Source organism: Mytilus californianus, unplaced genomic scaffold (genome assembly GCF_021869535.1).
Source record: "Mytilus californianus isolate M0D057914Y unplaced genomic scaffold, xbMytCali1.0.p SCAF_89, whole genome shotgun sequence".
NCBI classification, from domain to species: Eukaryota; Metazoa; Mollusca; class Bivalvia; order Mytilida; family Mytilidae; genus Mytilus; species Mytilus californianus.
The window spans coordinates 37,411-51,302 of NW_026262744.1; positions in this window are offsets into that span (position 1 = coordinate 37,411).

The following is a 13,892-nucleotide window of genomic DNA, read 5'->3' on the forward strand; positions in this document are numbered from 1 at the left end:
TGCATAGGCAGTTTTCATCATATTAAGTCCAATAACAGTGTAGTTAATTAATAAATATATATAAATGATTCTTTGGTACCATAATTTTACCTTCATAATCTTGTCTGTCAGGCTGGTAACTGATGGTGATATCTGATGCATTGTCTTCTGTAAAAGAGAAATTTATAGATTATAAAAAAAATGATGCATGTTAGCAGTGCACAAATATATACTTTTAGAAGAATAAAACAAATATTCCTTTTATTTAATGTATTCAAAAAACATATTATGAACATGATGAAAGTACCTTTCAATGTGTGTTTTACACACCAAGACACATTTTTTGAATTTCCATCATCATCAAACACCTTCAGTTTTTTTAAAGGTAGCAGTAAATACCCACTTTCAAATTTATCGACTACCTTAGCCCAAGCATTTTTCAAAATTTGTTCCTCGTCTTTCAGGCCAGATGATCTGAAATGGTGAAGTGGAGGTCCCTCAGGTCTTGAGGAGGGATCATTTGGGCCATCAAAAAAGACCAACCCTCCATTTTCGAAAGACCACCAGACATCTTGACCCTGCAACATGAAATCTGCAATTCTCTCCAGATGGCATTGTACAAAGGAAGGTCGCTTATTGATTAGTTCTGCTGAAAATGTAGATCTTGGTCTTTCTGGCAACAGCCTTGCCTGCCTACTTATTGTTGAATCCTGTAATTAAATGACTCTGGTTTATCAGGTGCGTTCTGCTGACTATTGAACCTTAGCATAGCATTGTCAGCAATACATTTGGGTTGTCTGTTGGTCGTCATTTCCGAAATTCTTCTTAAGTCGCCAAAACATCTTTCCTCTTGTTCAGTGTGAACAGATCGTAAAGAGAAAATTCTAAAAGTGTTGGGAAGATGGACTGTGACACTATGAAAATGACTGCCGTAAAACTTTCTAGACGTCATTTTTAATGGTTTTCCAATGACATTCCTGCATACTATACCAAATATTAAAGCCTGATTGAAAATTCTTAAAATCATCTTAGGTGTTCTTGATTCACTGGGAAGGTATGAAATGTTAACAATTTCAACAAGGGAATTTATAAGCTGCATAATGTTGTCCTCTATTTTTTATTTTTCCATTACCATGTAAATCGGATGAAACTGGGCCAATTTAATTAAAAACAGACGAGCATCTGATCCTTTGATCTGGTTTTTGTCACCAATTGTGCTGTTTGAAAAATTTGAAAACTGCTTTTGAACGGATGAATCAGAGATATGAAACGGTAACTCTGTAATTACGTTTTGGATTACATTCGTTAAATCATGTAGGGGTTCACAGCCAAGAATTTCATATTTTCCAATGTTTAGATCTTGTGATGTCAGGTGTAGACTGTTTGTCATCAATGCTGGTGGTCTACAAATACCATGCAGTGTCGTAGTCAAAATAGCTTGAAGGTCTGGTTTAAGGGAACAGTCAAAATCAATTTTCCTGCAGTCTAACTCTGTCATGATTTCAACTTTTTTCAGGTTTTGATAGGGGTTTGGACAGCCTTTTTTCAATTTCTGTAGGGAATTTGATGAAGTGGCCAACCTGCATCTGTCATCCAAATCTTGAGCGGAAACATGGAAGCAATGGAGTAGATTGGTATGTTGTTCAGCATGAACTCCACAAAGACATGGGTAATTTCCCCCTCGTTGTTGACCACCTTCAAACTGCCTGGCAGGTCCATCTCCGCTAAAAAGTCGTAAGCAGTCCTGTATTTCGTAGTCGTCATGTTTGATTGGGGTGTCTATATCTTCCAAGTCCTCCATTCTAGTTTCTACATATGTCATTTGTTCTTCATCTTTACAACCTGCATTTAATATTTGAATGAATTAATTTTATAAGTGGCATCATGGACAGGTCTCCAAGTTTTTTTTTTGGGGTTCAAAAATTAATAAAATCATAGATTCTGAGTTCTACATTCTTTTTCTTGTGCATGTTTTATTTATTTTTTGTGGGGGGTGAGGGGGGGGGGGGGGGGTTGAAGGGGGATTTAAGCTTTGCTCACAGAACCATTAGTAACGCAAAATTAAATAGCCGTGAAGTGGCCTAGAAATGGTAAAACACGAAATAAAGTAGTTCACTGTTCAATGTATTTTTGAGGTGTTTTTTTTATTATTATGTTGGTGAATTAAATGTCTCGAACGAACAATTAAGCAGCTAACATATATTTTGGTATGAATTAAAATTTTGATAAATTTCACAATAAGAAGTGATTAAATACAGGAAATTTAGTGTCCATTGTTAACAATTTCTTTTAGGGGGAACATGTGTGGATGTATACTATTTATGTACTATATGATTTATAAAAATGTTTTATCTTGTACAATCATTTTTTTCAGCATCACGATAAAAAGAATATCCGGCAATAAATGGAATACAGATTTTCTATATAGGACAATGACGGAGCAGGTAATTTTTTTTATTTTACAGCAAAATGCCTAGAGTGTGTAGGTAAAGGTAGTATAATATTTGGTTAGCTTGCTTGCTAGCTGTACCATGAAGTCATTATTAAGTAACTTAAATGTGATTCTTCCGGCGGGAGTCAAAATCTCCCGCTTTACAGACCCTCTTCCGTCCCGCCCGTTAAAAATTGAAATCTTCCGCTTTTTGAAAATGTCAACCTCGAAAAATTTTCAGTAGACATTTTTGTTTACAAAATTGATACTGACAGAGAAAAAGTCCGAGAAACTCGAAATTGATATGGGAAAAGTCCGAGAAAAACCTTATTGATTTTGTGTCAAAAGGTAAACATGTAATTAGTGCAGTAATCAGACTAGGATTAGACTGTATATACAACAATAAAAGATGATTGACAATTACCTGGTGATCAACTAGCTAGTTTAAGACACACGCCTAGATGATTAAAAGTGAAATACTGACAATGGATTGAGTTGTATAAACAACGACTTTAATTTGATGCTGTTGAAAACATTGAACAGTTACATTATATTACTGAACCTCAAAGACAAATAAAATCAACTCAGATATGATATTTATGGCTTGTTTTCTATCCAAGCCAATGGAATACCTATATAAGTATGTTTGTCTTGGACAATTCTAAAATTTTATAATTTGACAAAATGCAAACCGTATGTTATCACAAAATACCACAGCAGCAAATTAAAAAAGACCAAGTATCTAGTCAAATTCAACTCTGACTGGAGATATGATTTTAAATGGTGCAAGTCCAGTGCCAACGGTCAAGACCATGCATGCTACACCTCTTGCAAAGCTGACTATGGTGGCCCTAATGACTTAATCAAACATATGGAGATAACTACCCATCAGAAAGTCCACAACTCTACCAATTCAACACCACTGTTCAGTAGTGGTACCAAAGTTGACAATGTAGCTTAGGCAGAGATACTTTTTGCCAACTATATATGATGACTGATCACTTTATCTTGAACTATATATAATGAATAAATATTTGAAAACCCCTTTTCTTCTGTTTCTATCAAGTAAAAATGGCTATGCAGGTGTTTAAAGGTATAGAATCATTAACAAAAAAAGAAGATATGCAGTTTAAACACCAAAAAAAAAAACCATTGCGTACGTCGATAAAAATGTCGATAAAAAATCTCCAGTTATGAGGCCCAAACTCCAGCTGAAAATTTCCAAATCTCCAGTTGTGGCTTGACAACTCTGTCACTATACTAAGCTCCTTTAATTGTTGACTAGTCCAAACAGATAACCAATATATCTGTCTGTAACTAAGACTACTCTACTCAGAAAGGAGGGTAGTATACCTTTATACCTAATAATGATTTCATGGTTCGGCTTACAAGCAAGCTAACTAGAGATATTACCTTTACCTACACACTCTAGGCATTTAGCTGGTAGATTTTTATTTTTTTTTAGCATGTTAATGGTAAATAATGTAAGCATTAATTGGCCACTGACAGCCTTCAACAATGAGACCAACCAATACTGTATAGTTGGCTGTAAAAGGCCCTGACAAGAAAAATATGAAATGATTTAAGTGAGAAAATTCTACTTTTGAACAAATAAAAATTGTTATTCTTGGCACATTATTATGAAAACAGACAAACTAGACTTGACTCTTAAGTCCTAAATGCCACATGCTTAATGCAGATAATAATTTTAGTCTGGTCTGACCAAGCTGGGAATTCAACTTTAATTCAGGGGAGCACCCATTCCACAAGACCTTCATCAAGAGGTTGTTCATAGAGAATTAAAAATGTGCTAAATGTAGTGTGGTGAATTATTGGACTATTGCCTGATTGTCCAAATATATAAATTTTTGGCTTTTCAACTTCTGCTTGTACATTTATAGGTTTTCTGTCCGGATATTTTTCCATGTACTCCTGATTTGTTAGATAGTTAGCTGTGTCATAAAGCCAAGATAGCATAAAACAAACATATGAATGATTGAGTATATCGCTGTGGTCATGCAAAAGTTTTATACTTCTGGTACGTTCCACAGATTTTAGGAAACTTATGGCATTTTCTCTATTTTCAGGTTGACTCTCCTGGATTCTCAAGAATCGTGATCTGAGCTCTTGGTCCGATATGTTGTTGTATTCCTCATCAGTGAAGAAGCGTAGAGTTCCAGATTGAATTTGATGTTCTAAAGCGGATTTTCTGATATGTTGCATTGGAATTTTTCTACCATATATGTGTTCCTTCTCCTGATTAAGTGTACCGGCATCTGTTATTTTCGTTTTAATTATTGATTTAGGGGCAACTGGTTCTCCAATATATAATTCCCCTGAAGAAACCTTCCTCTGTATATCTATCTTTAGATTCTTAGCTGGTCTCTTGGTTGGTAGGGAAATTTTTATATTCTTTTGGATTATTATTTTTTTGGCCCTCCTGATCCTTCGCAATCTTAAATTTTGAGTGAAATTGGGATTTTTGGTTTTGGCATAACTTCAAAACTTGACCGGCATTTTTTGGGGTTGTTCCTTTCTTAGTTTTAACGTCGTACTTCCTAGCTAACAGTGACCAATTAATTGAACTACCTGCTGGATTTTGTTGAATTTCTTGTAAGAATGATTCTTTGTTAAATTTGTAGTTGTCAAAAGTACCATGATGTTTCTTTGGTTTGTAACCTGATTTTTCTTTGTCTAACCGAGACAGGACCCTTTTACTGGCATTTTTTTTGGACTCGAAACTGGTTGACATTCTGTCCCTGGTATACTGATTGAATGATTTTCCGGATGCAAGAAATACATGAATGTCCTCTCCAGCGTCAGTAAAAGCATCGTCCATTTTTTGTTTAGTTTCTTTTAAGTTTCTGTCGAATTCCTTCCTTTTCTGCTCTGGTGTTTTCAACGGAGATATAGAAACCTTAATTGGGTTTTCAAATTTGATGTTTAGATTTTTTTCCATCATCGGTTGAACAATTTTAACTATATTTTGTACAGCCTTCAGTCCCTTTGTTGTTGTCCCATGGCTAGATGAAGGTGTACTCTGTCGTATAATTGTGTTGGTAACAGACTGGCAAAGTGCTGTCAGTTCTGTAACCTCTGGATCAGCAGACTTATGGAGGGATGAGTGCTCAATGTGAACAGTATTGCAAAGCCTGCAATTCTCCAAAGTATGTTGTTTTTTCTCCGGCTCTGGTAGTTTTTGCCAATTTTTAAAAGAAAAGTACTCCAGAAACTTATTTTGTTGTCCTTCTTTGTTGTTGTTGTTCCAATACTTTTTGTCAGTTATGTACCCCTGAAGCCTTTTATATTTTAAACTAAAATCCTTGAAGTTCATAGTCATCTTTGGATACTGGTCTATGAATATTTCATAATTTTGAAATCGGTCTTGGAGACTAATATGGCTTGAGTAGATGGGGTTCTTTTTGTTTTCTTATTTCTCTTTCCAGGCATTTATTGAGGAAAGGTCTTTGGTTGCTCTTGATATAATTACTTTTGCAAAGTTACAGATGTTCATTGTGTGGTTTATTTACAGCTACCTATTAATTATAAAATCATGTATTCTTGAGGCTGTATCCTGGAATTTAAAATTTTTGTGGGTTTTTTTTTGGGTGTGTAGATGTTAACAGTTAACTTTATGGAGAAAAATTAATTTTTATTTTTTCATATAAGCACAATGCCCATCACAATATTATATTATTGAGATATATTTCAATTTTGACAGTCAACAGGCTGTGAGTTGAGTTGGGGTATTTGATGACAAGATGGCTTGATTTTAGCATCTTTAAAATTAATTTGATATATATCTTAAGATGTGATATGATTGCCAATTACTTATGAGAAAACTCCACCAGAGACCTTCTGACAGAATTAAGCAACTAAAGATTACTATATGGCCTTGAACAATGAGCAAAAACCATACTTCAGAGTAAGCTGTAAACCCAGGATCAATCATTCATAAATAAAAAGAAATTGTAAAAAAAAAAAGAAAAGGCTATTGTTATAAATGTTTCAAAGTTACAGATGTTCATTTTATGGTTTATTTACATAAGGTCTTAAATGTACTTTTCTGCTTGCTATTTATAAATTGTATTTTAGTTACCTTTGGTGTCATTTGACATGTATTATTGTATGTTCTCTGTTCTTAGTGACAGATTAAAAAGGGGTTTAGATTATAATAAAATGTTCCTGACCCAAATCAGAAACCTTAAAAACAACAACAAACTGTCAATCCCTTAGTTTAAGATAGATGTGTTATTGGCATTGAGACAACCATTATATATATTACATGAAGACTACATTAAGTTGCATTCTAAATGTTTTGTATTTGGGTTGCTGCCTTGTTGTTTTATATTATAGTTGGACTGTTGACTGTCTTAATGCTGCATTTTGTTGTTGGTTAGCTGATTTTATAGTTGGGTTGCTCACTTATTGATGTATTGTATAGTTTAAATGATCTATTTTATAGTTGGGTTGCTCACTTATTGATGTATTGTATAGTTTAAATGATCTATTTTATAGTTGGGTTGCTAACTTATTGATGTATTGAATAGTTTAAATGATTTTTTTTATAGTTGGGTTGCTCACTTATTGATGTATTGTACAGTTTATAAATGATCTATTTTATAGTTGGGTTGCTCACTTATTGATGTATTGTATAGTTTAAATGATCTATTTTATAGTTGAGTTGCTCACTTATTGATGTATTGTATAGTTGAAATGATCTATTTTATATTTGGGTTTCTGTCTTATTGATGCTCTTTGATAGTTTGGGTGATGCCATGCTGATGAGTGATGTATTTAATTGCAGTTTTATTTCTGTATTCATTGTGTTACTGTTTAATAAATGTATTATGTAGTTGGGTTGCCGTCTCATAAATGTTCTGTGTAGTTGGGTTGCAGTCTCATTTATGTTCTATGTAGAGAGGTTGCTGCCTCGTTAATGTTCTGTGTAGTTGGGTTGCAGTCTCATTTATGTTCTGTGTAGAGAGGTTGCTGTCTCATTAATTTTCTATGTAGTGAGGTTGCTGTTTCATTGATGTATTTTGTAATTGGTTGCTGTCTTATTGATATTTACACTAAATCACCTGTTATACTTACAAGTTACATATATTATTTATCTACCGAAATATGTAGATTATATCTGCATCATAAAGTATGCATTTTCATGTTAGAAAAAAAATTGTATTAAACTTTAATGGTGTTATGTTATTAATTATTTCAGCTATGTATCAATACTAATTACCAATGGACAATTTGTTAAATTAAATTGTTCATAAAAGTCACCCATTTGTTTAAGTGGTAAATATATTTAGTATTTGCCAACTTGCAATCTGCTTCAGTATATTATAGTATACTATATATTAAAAAGGAATTTAGCAATCCAGATGTTTATGGACTTGGAAACAAATTAAGAACTATGACTTCCAAAAGCATGAGCTTTGTGTCTGAAACTTCTATGTAAAATAGCCTGGTTTTAGAGGATTCCAATGGTACATGTATATGGTTGCTCAAAACTAACAAAAGGAAATAGAAATACGAGTACTGACACTGTTCCAACTTGTTTTGGTTTTGGGATAGACGTATTTAAATGTATAACTATGGAGGGTGGCTGATGGAGCTACAAAAAGGATTAAAGCATAAACTTTACGGATGTCCTCATCCTTCTGAACATAGCTTTGATGATATTTAAACCCCCTCCCCTTTTAACTTTTTTTCATAGAATTTGCAACTATTGAACTGATTTACTCCAGATTTTTTTTTATCAATAAAAGGTAAGTTAATATCAACATTAGTTCAAAAACTGGCATAATCCTATTGATTATTAAAGATAATTACTGTATGGTGGTGCTGTCGAGATGAGCGGGAAATATTTTTTCGCGATGTCCAAAGGGATATCTCTTATAATTCTGGATAGTTTTCAATTAAAGTTTGTGATAAATGCTGTCGAAAATTACTGCTTCAAAAATACACGATAGTTTTGATAAAAATATAAATCGATATGAGATGATGATAGATTGTTTTTCCCTGGTGCAAGTTGCATCGTCTGCTTTCTTCCATCTTCAATATAGTTGGTACAGTTCACTCCGGTACTTCAGGGTTCTAACATGAAAATATTTGGTAATTAATCAATTGGTATACAAAATTTATAGAACACATACTGTGTAGGATAGCTATTGTGTTTCTAGGATATTTGTCTCTAATTATTTTTGATCTCCAACAAGTTTTCGAGTAATATTGTTAACTGTTATTTATCCTGTACGACCTCGTATGTATTGGAATCTTCCAAGAAAACCGGGAAAACTTTAGTACATCTTCAAATATTTTAATTTTATTTTTTTAGAAATTAATTGTATATTATAAACAAAAACCAAGTGTTTCATCGATGGTAATAATAATTATAAAATTGTATTGACAATTGAAGTTTGCCGCCAACCAACTTTCCTGTTTTCGGATGAGACCTGTGTTATTCCGTCTTTGCTTTTCTACGTCTTTTGTGCGTTTGTATTTATCTCGGAAACTGAAAACAAGTCAACAACATTTTTTTATACGAAAAGTGCAGGTTGAAGATCGATTAGTACTTCTTAATTTCAGACATGTATGGATTCAGCAGATGTTGCAGTTTATAGAAAGTGCTTTACAAACCGAAAAAATTGTGGTTCATTTTTCTAGCGCCATTGGAAGGGTATTGTTGTGACTTTTTATGTCATTTTACTCGTAAAAATGGTTCGTATTTCAACTTGAGGTTAAAAATTGAACTTGTAGCAGCAGTTTTTATATAAAGTAGACCTAGCAGGATCTACAATTATTTGGTTGGCATTTGTACGTTGCTATCTTCAACCTGCACTTTTCACTTTTGTGATCGATTATGTTGTTTTTAGATTATTGGTCACGTGACTACTTTCACTTTACCGCAAGATTTTACAATGTAATAAAACTGTTTACATGTATGTTTTATGGAAATAAAAACATTAACTTATAATTTTAACAAATGTTATAGGTGATAACAAGCGTGTTTTTGGCAGATACAAATTATGGCCAAAATTAATTGATTTTCCTTCAAAGTGCCTTAACCTCGCTGCGTTCAAAAAACAACAATTAAACGCAAAATAATTCTGAAAAATGTCAGTAATTTAACTTACATTACTGTTACACTAGTTATATTTACTAAATCCGGCTGGTAATATCCAAATCCTATAGAAATTAAAAACCAATTGTTCAGAGAACAATTGAAGGTCTTTCAACAAAAAAACATGTATTTTAATATGAAAATAGTAAAATTCATTTTAAAATGTCATTTCCAGCTTCAATTGATAGCTTACTGTACGCTGATTCCAAAAATATATGTTTTCTATACAATATCTTTTTAAATAAGGGAGATAATTTGTTACTTCCGGTTTGAAAAATGTTGCTTCCGGTATTATTCAAACGTTTAATGACACTGATACCAAAAATATCTGGTTCTATAAACTTACATTAATTCAGCACAAAAAAAAGCTACTTCCGGTTTACACAAGGTCACTTCCGGTTGGCTTTTCTAAGGTTAAATGGCTTGAAACCTAATGCAAAAAGTCCATGGATTTATCATGTATACATATGAGGTAAAAGCAAAGGTCAAAATCTAGAACGTCAATTTAACCTATGACCTTGAACTCAATTTCAAGGTCATCAACCAAGGACCTAAAATCAAAAGACCGTAGGACTTAATTATATTTGGTTCATGAGTTATATCACCATATGCATATTTTTAAATAAAAGAGGGGAGAAAACTCTAATTTGATGTAAGCGTACCCTTTAAACCGATATGTATGTGTTACGACATGTCGCAACTAACAATTAAGTAAAAATATGTTGTTGATATCTTATATCGTGTTTGAAAAGAGGTGAAAATAAGCCAAAATCCAAATTTACAAATGACCTTGACCCTGTTTTCTTTTTTTTTTTGACCAAGGATCTCAAATCAAAAGACTCTAGGTCTTTATCACTTATGGTTTACAAACTACAACTACATTTTTCTTATTAAATATACAAAAGTGGAAATAACTCCCATATGTAGTCTCCAGACCGCTTCGGTCAAAATTATTTTTAAGATACTGAAGATATAACAAGCAAATTGGTGAAATAATTTTGTCGTAATCCTTAACGGTTGCGAAGGAGATTTGTACACAAGAAAAACAGTGTTTGGGGAGATAACTCTTACAATAAAAAGTGTTCGGCGTAACAGGGTCAGTTTCAAAATCGTAATAACTGTTCGATATCATATGCCAAAAATCTAAGCGACATCTTGCAAAACAAAAAAGCATCGTCAGAAAAAAGTGGCGGAAGAAGAAAACAATAATAATAATCAGAAGAAAAGTGAAAAGATCTAATAATAACACGATAACAAGAGAAGAAACTTTTACGTCTATATCAGTGTAAGGTGCACTCGACCCCTATACAGAAATCATTTCAAATGTGAAATCAAAGAAAAGAAAAACAAATGAATTGAAATACAGAAATAAAAGCAGCAAATGGAGGATTTAAGCAAAGCAAAGGAAGAAAAAAGCCAGACAAAAAAAGCCAAACAACAAGAAGAGAAAAGAGAATTACTGGATGCCATTTTTGTACAAGTGCTCTGGAGGTCAAGGCCAGAAATAGAAATGAAACTACAACAGAAGTCAAAAACACAGAAAAAAAAGATGCTGACTAGTCAAATAAAATTTAGACAGTTAGTCCTAAAACAATCAGCTGACAAAAAAACTTTCCAAATAAGCAGATTTGAAGGCAAGCCAGTTACTGTAGATATGCTGATGTCGAAAATGTATCAGGTTAATCGTTATTTATACAACTACAACTATATAATTTTACTATATGTTGCCCTAAATCGACCATATTTTAAAGATTATTGTATTTGATGTAACAGCCAAACTTGTTGCTGCTTTATAAATGATATTACTACATTTTCAAGTAAATTTGATTAGTTTTTTTTTATAATTGTATCAGATGTTACCTTAAAGCAAGTCATTTTTTTCCAGATAACTTTATTTAATATAACCTTAAATCGGTCACTTTCTTTATCATATTTTAAAATAAATTCAACAAATATGTAGTGATAGTTGTATGAGATGTAGTCTAAAAAGACCATATTGTATAAGTTGTAACAGCAAAACCTTCCGCTGCTTTATTGACAATTCTACGACGTTTTTCAGTAAATTTGACTACTTTTTGATAATTGTATCACATGTTATCGTGAATCGGTCATCTTTTGCTGAAAATTAATTAGATGTAAGAGCAGATAGGCCACTTTTTTATTGACAATTTTACTACATTTTACAGTAAATTTGACTACTTTTTTGATAATTATATTAAATGTTACTTAAAATCGGTAATTTTTGCCAGATAACTTCATGAGATGTAACATTATATCGGTCATTTTCTCTATTATTAATTCTATTCTATTCTTGTATTTTACAAGATTCAACCATTTTCTAAGATAATGTATAAGATGTAACCATTAATCGACCATATTTTATAAATGATAGTAGAAGATGCAACAGCAAAACCTGCCGTTGCTTTATAAATGATATTACTACATTTTAAATTAGATTCGACCACTTTTTTGATCATTGTATCAGATGTAACCTTAGATTGGTCAATAATATTCCACATAACTTTATTAAATATAACCTTAAATCGGTCACTTTCTTCATTATATTTTAAGATGAAGTCAACAAATATGAATTAATAGTTGTATTAGATTTAGCCTTAAATCGACCATATTTATAGATGATCATTTAAGTTGTAACAGCAAATCCAGTCGCTGCTTTTGTGACAATTTTACTACATGTTACAGTAAAATTGATCACTTTGTGGATAATTGTATTAGATATTACCTAAAGTTGGCCATTTATGCCAGATAACTTTATAAGATGTAACCTTATATTGGCCATTTTTTCTTTTGATAATTTTATGACATTTTACCAGATTCAACCATTTTTTAAGATAATGTATAAGATGTAACCTTAAATCGACCATATTTTACAGATGATTGTATTAGATGTAACAGCAAACCCTGCCGCTGCTTTTATGACACTTTTACTACATTTTACAGTAAATTTGACTACTTTTTTGATAATTGTATTAACTGTTACATAAAATCGGTAATTTTTGCCAGATAACTGCATGAGATGTAACATTATATCGGCCATTTTCTCTATTGATATTTTTTTTACATTTTACAAGATTCAACCATTTTCTAAGATAATGTTTAAGATGTAACCTTAAAACGACCATATTTTATAGATGAGTGTATTAGATGTAACTGCAAAACCTGCCGCTGCTTTATAAATGATATTACTACATTTTAAAGTAGATTCGATCACTTTTTAAATAATTGTATCAGATGTTACGTTAGATCGGACATTTTTTCCTGATAACTTTATTAAATATAACCTTAAATCGGTCACTTTCTTTATTAAATTTTAATATGAAGTCAACAAATATGAATTGATATTTTTTCTCTTTTGATAATTGTATTACATTTAACAAGATTCAACCATTTTCTAAGATAATGTATAAGATGTAACCTCAAATCGACCATATTTTATAGATTATTGTATTTGATGTAATAGCCAAACCTGTTGCTGCTTTATACATTATATTACTACATTTTCAAGTAAATTTGATTACTTTTTTTATAATTGTATCTGATGTTACCTTAAAGCAGTCATTTTTTCCCAGATAACTTTATTTAATATAACCTTAAATTGGTCACTTTCTTTATCATATTCTAAAATAAATTCAACAAATATGTATTGATAAATGTATTAGATGTAGTCTAAATCGATCATATTTTATAGATCATTGTATAAGATGTTACCGTGAATCGGTCATCTTTTGCTGAAAATTAATTAGATGTAAGATCAAACAGGTCACTGTAATTCAGTGGTTGTCGTTTGTTTATGTGTTACATATTTGTTTTTCGTTCATTTTTTGTACATAAATTAGGTCTTTAGTTTTCTCGTTTGAATTGTTTTACATTATCATTTCGGGGCCTTTTATAGCTGATCATGCAGTATGGGCTTTGCTCATTGTTGAAGTCCGTACGGTGACCTATAGTTGTTTATTTCTGTGTCATTTTGGTCTCTTGTGGAGAGTTGTCTCATTGGCAATCTCATCACATCTTCTTTTTTTATATATCTTGTACAATTATTTAAAACAGGAACTGATGCTAGGTTTAATCTTATACAATATTTAAGAAAAATGGTCGCTTGAGGTTACATCTTACACATTGTATGTTGAACATTGTCTAATGTTGTAGTATTATCAGTAAGGAATGTGACCGATATAAGGTTACATCTACAGGATATTTTAAGAAAAAAACTGGTTTTGTGGCTAGCCAAACCTCTCGCTTTTATGGCTATGTTAAAATAACATTAACATGACAATAGTACATGACAGGACTACAATACAAATAAATGGGAGAACATACAGGACAGAGAAACCC